The following is a 6,040-nucleotide window of genomic DNA, read 5'->3' on the forward strand; positions in this document are numbered from 1 at the left end:
ATGTATAGTAAGGCGTTTTTCGGCGAAAAAAAAAACACCATGTATAGTAAGGCGTTTTTAGCCGAAGAAACGACCATGTATAGTAAGGTGTTTTTCGGCGAAAAAAACGACCATGTATAGTAAGGCGTTTTTCGGCGAAAAAAATGACCATGTATAGTAAGGCGTTTTTCGGCGAAAAAAAAACCACCATGTATAGTAAGGCGTTTTGAGCTGAAAAAAATGACCATGTATAGTAAGGTGTTTTTCGGCGAAAAAAACAACCATGTATAGTAAGGCGTTTTTCGGCGAAAAAAACGACCATGTATAGTAAGCCGTTTTTACCCGAAAAAATGACCATGTATAGTAAGGCGTTTTTAGCCGAAAAAAAACCCCACCATGTATAAGGGGCGTTTTTCGGCGAAAAAAAACGACCATGTATAGTAAGCCGTTTTTACCCGAAAAAATGACCATGTATAGTAAGGCGTTTTTAGCCGAAAAAAACCCCACCATGTATAAGGGGCGTTTTTCGGCGAAAAAAACGACCATGTATAGTAAGGCGTTTTTCGGCGAAAAAATTGACCATGTATAGTAAGGCGTTTTTAGCCGGAAAAACGACCATGTATAGCAAGGCGTTTTTCGGCGAAAAAAAAAACACCATGTATAGTAAGGCATTTTGAGCTGAAAAAAATGACCATGTATAGTAAGGTGTTTTTCGGCGAAAAAAACAACCATGTATAGTAAGGCGTTTTTCGACGAAAAAAACGACCATGTATAGTAAGGCGTTTTTACCCGAAAAAATGACCATGTATAGTAAGGCGTTTTTAGCCGAAAAAAACCCCACCATGTATAAGGGGCGTTTTTAGCCGGAAAAACGACCATGTATAGTAAGGCATTTTTAGCCCCAAAAAAAACACCATGTATAGTAAAGCGTTTTTAGCCGAAAAAAACGACCATGTATAGTAAGGTGTTTTTCGGCGAAAAAAATGACCATGTATAGTAAGGCGTTTTTCGGCGAAAAAAATGACCATGTATAGTAAGGCGTTTTTCGGCGAAAAAAAAAAAACACCATGTATAGTAAGGCGTTTTTAGCCGAAAAAACGACCATGTATAGTAAGGTGTTTTTCGGCGAAAAAAACGACCATGTATAGTAAGGCGTTTTTCGGCGAAAAAAATGACCATGTATAGTAAGGCGTTTTTCGGCGAAAAAAAAACCACCATGTATAGTAAGGCGTTTTGAGCTGAAAAAAATGACCATGTATAGTAAGGTGTTTTTCGGCGAAAAAAAAACAACCATGTATAGTAAGGCGTTTTTCGGCGAAAAAAACGACCATGTATAGTAAGGCGTTTTTACCCGAAAAAATGACCATGTATAGTAAGGCGTTTTTAGCCGAAAAAAACCCCACCATGTATAAGGGGCGTTTTTCGGCGAAAAAAACGACCATGTATAGTAAGGCGTTTTTACCCGAAAAAACGACCATGTATAGTAAGGCATTTTTAGCCCAAAAAAAACACCATGTATAGTAAAGCGTTTTTAGCTGAAAAAAACGACCATGTATAGTAAGGTGTTTTTCGGCGAAAAAAACCCACCATGTATAGTAAGGCGTTTTTCGGCGAAAAAACGACCATGTATAGTAAGGCGTTTTTAGCCGGAAAAACGACCATGTATAGTAAGGCATTTTTAGCCCAAAAAAAACACCATGTATAGTAAGGCATTTTTAGCCAAAAAAACCACAATGTATAGTAAGGCGTTTTTCGGCGAAAAAAATGACCATGTATAGTAAGGCGTTTTTAGCCGAAAAAAACCCCCACCATGTATAGTAAGGCGTTTTTCGGGGAAAAAAACGACCATGTATAGTAAGGCGTTTTTAGCCCCAAAAAAAACACCATGTATAGTAAGGCATTTTTAGCCGAAAAAACGACCATGTATAGTAAGGCGTTTTTCGGCGAGAAAAACGACCATGTATAGTAAGGCGTTTTTCGGCGAAAAAAATGACCATGTATAGTAAGGCGTTTTTACCCGAAAAAATGACCATGTATACTAAGGCGTTTTTAGCCGAAAAAAAACCCACCATGTATAGTAAGGCGTTTTTAGCCCCCAAAAAAACCCCATGTATAGTAAGGCATTTTTAGCCGAAAAAACGACCATGTATAGTAAGGCGTTTTTCGACGAAAAAAACGACCATGTATAGTAAGGCGTTTTTCGGCGAAAAAAACGACCATGTATAGTAAGGCGTTTTTCGGCGAAAAAAATGACCATGTATAGTAAGGCGTTTTTACCCGAAAAAAATGACCATGTATAGTAAGGCGTTTTTACCCGAAAAAATGACCATGTATACTAAGGCGTTTTTAGCCGAAAAAAACCCCACCATGTATAGTAAGGCGTTTTTCGGCGAAAAAAATGACCATGTAAAGTAAGGCGTTTTTCGGCGAAAAAAACGACCATGTATAGTAAGGCGTTTTTAGCCCCAAAAAAAACCACCATGTATAGTAAGGCCCAAAAAAACGACCATGTATAGTAAGGCGTTTTTCGGCGAAAAAAACGACCATGTATAGTAAGGCGTTTTTCGGCGAAAAAAACGACCATGTATAGTAAGGCGTTTTTCGACGAAAAAAACGACCATGTATAGTAAGGCGTTTTTAGACGAAAAAAAAACGACCATGTATAGTAAGGCGTTTTTCGGCGAAAAAAACGACCATGTATAGTAAGGCGTTTTTAGCCCAAAAAAAACACCATGTATAGTAAGGCATTTTTAGCCAAAAAAACGACCATGTATAGTAAGGCGTTTTTCGGCGAAAAAAACGACCATGTATAGTAAGGCGTTTTTCGACGAAAAAAACGACCATGTTTAGTAAGGCGTTTTTAGATGAAAAAAACGACCATGTATAGTAAGGCGTTTTTCGGCGAAAAAAACGACCATGTATAGTAAGGCGTTTTTAGCCCAAAAAAAAAACACCATGTATAGTAAGGCATTTTTAGCCAAAAAAACGACCATGTATAGTAAGGCGTTTTTCGGCGAAAAAAACGACCATGTATAGTAAGGCGTTTTTCGACGAAAAAAAACACCATGTATAGTAAGGCATTTTTAGCCAAAAAAACGACCATGTATAGTAAGGCGTTTTTCGGCGAAAAAAACGACCATGTTTAGTAAGGCGTTTTTAGACGAAAAAAACGACCATGTATAGTAAGGCGTTTTTCGGCGAAAAAAACGACCATGTATAGTAAGGCGTTTTTCGGGAAAAAAAAATGACCATGTATAGTAAGGCGTTTTTCGGCGAAAAAAAAAACACCATGTATAGTAAGGCGTTTTTCGGCGAAAAAAAACCCACCATGTATAGTAAGGCGTTTTTCGGCGAAAAAAACGACCATGTATAGTAAGGCGTTTTTCGGCGAAAAAAACGACCATGTATAGTAAGGCGTTTTTAGCCCAAAAAAAAACACCATGTATAGTAAGGCGTTTTTAGCCAAAAAAACGACCATGTATAGTAAGGCGTTTTTCGGCGAAAAAAAACGACCATGTAAAGTAAGGCGTTTTTCGACGAAAAAAACGACCATGTATAGTAAGGCGTTTTTAGCCCCAAAAAAAACACCATGTATAGTAAGGCGTTTTTCGGCGAAAAAAATGACCATGTATAGTAAGGCGTTTTGAGCTGAAAAAAACAACCATGCATAGTAAGGCGTTTTTAGGCGAAAAAAACGACCATGTATAGTAAGGCGTTTTTCGTCGAAAAAATGACTATGTATAGTAAGGCGTTTTTAGCCGAAAAAAACCCCACCATGTATAAGGGGCGTTTTTCGGCGAAAAAAACGACCATGTATAGTAAGGCGTTTTTACCCGAAAAAATGACCATGTATAGTAAGGCGTTTTTAGCTGGAAAAACATGTATAGTAAAGCGTTTTTAGCCGAAAAAAACGACCATGTATAATAAGTTGTTTTTCGGCGAAAAAAACCACCATGTATAGTAAGGCGTTTTTCGGCGAAAAAAATGACCATGTATAGTAAGGCGTTTTTCGGCGAAAAAAACGACCATGTATAGTAAGGCGTTTTTAGCCCCAAAAAAAACACCATGTATAGTAAGGCATTTTTAGCCGAAAAAACGACCATGTATAGTAAGGCGTTTTTCGGCGAAAAAAACGACCATGTATAGTAAGGCGTTTTTCGGCGAAAAAAATGACCATGTATAGTAAGGCGTTTTTACCCGAAAAAATGACCATGTATACTAAGGCGTTTTTAGCCGAAAAAAACCCACCATGTATAGTAAGGCGTTTTTAGCCCCAAAAAAAACACCATGTATAGTAAGGCATTTTTAGCCGAAAAAACGACCATGTATAGTAAGGCGTTTTTCGACGAAAAAAACGACCATGTATAGTAAGGCGTTTTTCGGCGAAAAAAACGACCATGTATAGTAAGGCGTTTTTCGGCGAAAAAAATGACCATGTATAGTAAGGCGTTTTTACCCGAAAAAATGACCATGTATACTAAGGCGTTTTTAGCCGTAAAAAAACCCACCATGTATAGTAAGGCGTTTTTAGACGAAAAAAACGACCATGTATAGTAAGGCGTTTTTCGGCGAAAAAAACGACCATGTATAGTAAGGCGTTTTTCGGCGAAAAAAACGACCATGTATAGTAAGGCATTTTTAGCCCCAAAAAAAACACCATGTATAGTAAAGCGTTTTTAGCCGAAAAAAACGACCATGTATAGTAAGGCGTTTTTCGGCGAAAAAAATGACCATGTAAAGTAAGGCGTTTTTCGGCGAAAAAAACGACCATGTATAGTAAGGCGTTTTTAGCCCCAAAAAAAACCACCATGTATAGTAAGGCATTTTTAGCCAAAAAAACGACCATGTATAGTAAGGCGTTTTTTGGCGAAAAAAAACGACCATGTATAGTAAGGCGTTTTTCGGCGAAAAAAACGACCATGTATAGTAAGGCGTTTTTCGACGAAAAAAACGACCATGTATAGTAAGGCGTTTTTAGACGAAAAAAAAACGACCATGTATAGTAAGGCGTTTTTCGGCGAAAAAAACGACCATGTATAGTAAGGCGTTTTTAGCCCAAAAAAAAACACCATGTATAGTAAGGCATTTTTAGCCAAAAAAAACGACCATGTATAGTAAGGCGTTTTTCGGCGAAAAAAACGACCATGTATAGTAAGGCGTTTTTCGACGAAAAAAACGACCATGTTTAGTAAGGCGTTTTTAGATGAAAAAAACGACCATGTATAGTAAGGCGTTTTTCGGCGAAAAAAACGACCATGTATAGTAAGGCGTTTTTCGACGAAAAAAACGACCATGTATAGTAAGGCGTTTTTAGACGAAAAAAAACGACCATGTATAGTAAGGCGTTTTTCGGCGAAAAAAACGACCATGTATAGTAAGGCGTTTTTCGGCGAAAAAAACGACCATGTATAGTAAGGCGTTTTTAGCCCCAAAAAAAACACCATGTATAGTAAGGCATTTTTAGCCAAAAAAACGACCATGTATAGTAAGGCGTTTTTCGGCGAAAAAAACGACCATGTATAGTAAGGCGTTTTTCGGGAAAAAAAAATGACCATGTATAGTAAGGCGTTTTTCGGCGAAAAAAAAAACACCATGTATAGTAAGGCGTTTTTCGGCGAAAAAAATGACCATGTATAGTAAGGCGTTTTTACCCGAAAAAATGACCATGTATACTAAGGCGTTTTTAGCCGAAAAAAAACCCACCATGTATAGTAAGGCGTTTTTCGGCGAAAAAAACGACCATGTATAGTAAGGCGTTTTTCGGCGAAAAAAAATGACCATGTATAGTAAGGCGTTTTTAGGCGAAAAAAAACGACCATGTAAAGTAAGGCGTTTTGAGCTGAAAAAAAATGACCATGCATAGTAAGGCGTTTTTAGGCGAAAAAAAAACACCATGTATAGTAAGGCGTTTTTAGCCCAAAAAAATGACCATGTATAGTAAGGCGTTTTTAGAAAAAAACCCATGTATAGTAAGGCGTTTTTAGCCGAAAAAAAACGACCATGTATAGTAAGGCGTTTTTCGGCGAAAAAAACGACCATGTATAGTAAGGCGTTTTGAGCT

Source organism: Hippocampus bargibanti, linkage group LG03, assembly GCF_051943395.1.
Source record: "Hippocampus bargibanti isolate YZ-2025 linkage group LG03, ASM5194339v1, whole genome shotgun sequence".
Classification (NCBI taxonomy): domain Eukaryota; kingdom Metazoa; phylum Chordata; class Actinopteri; order Syngnathiformes; family Syngnathidae; genus Hippocampus; species Hippocampus bargibanti.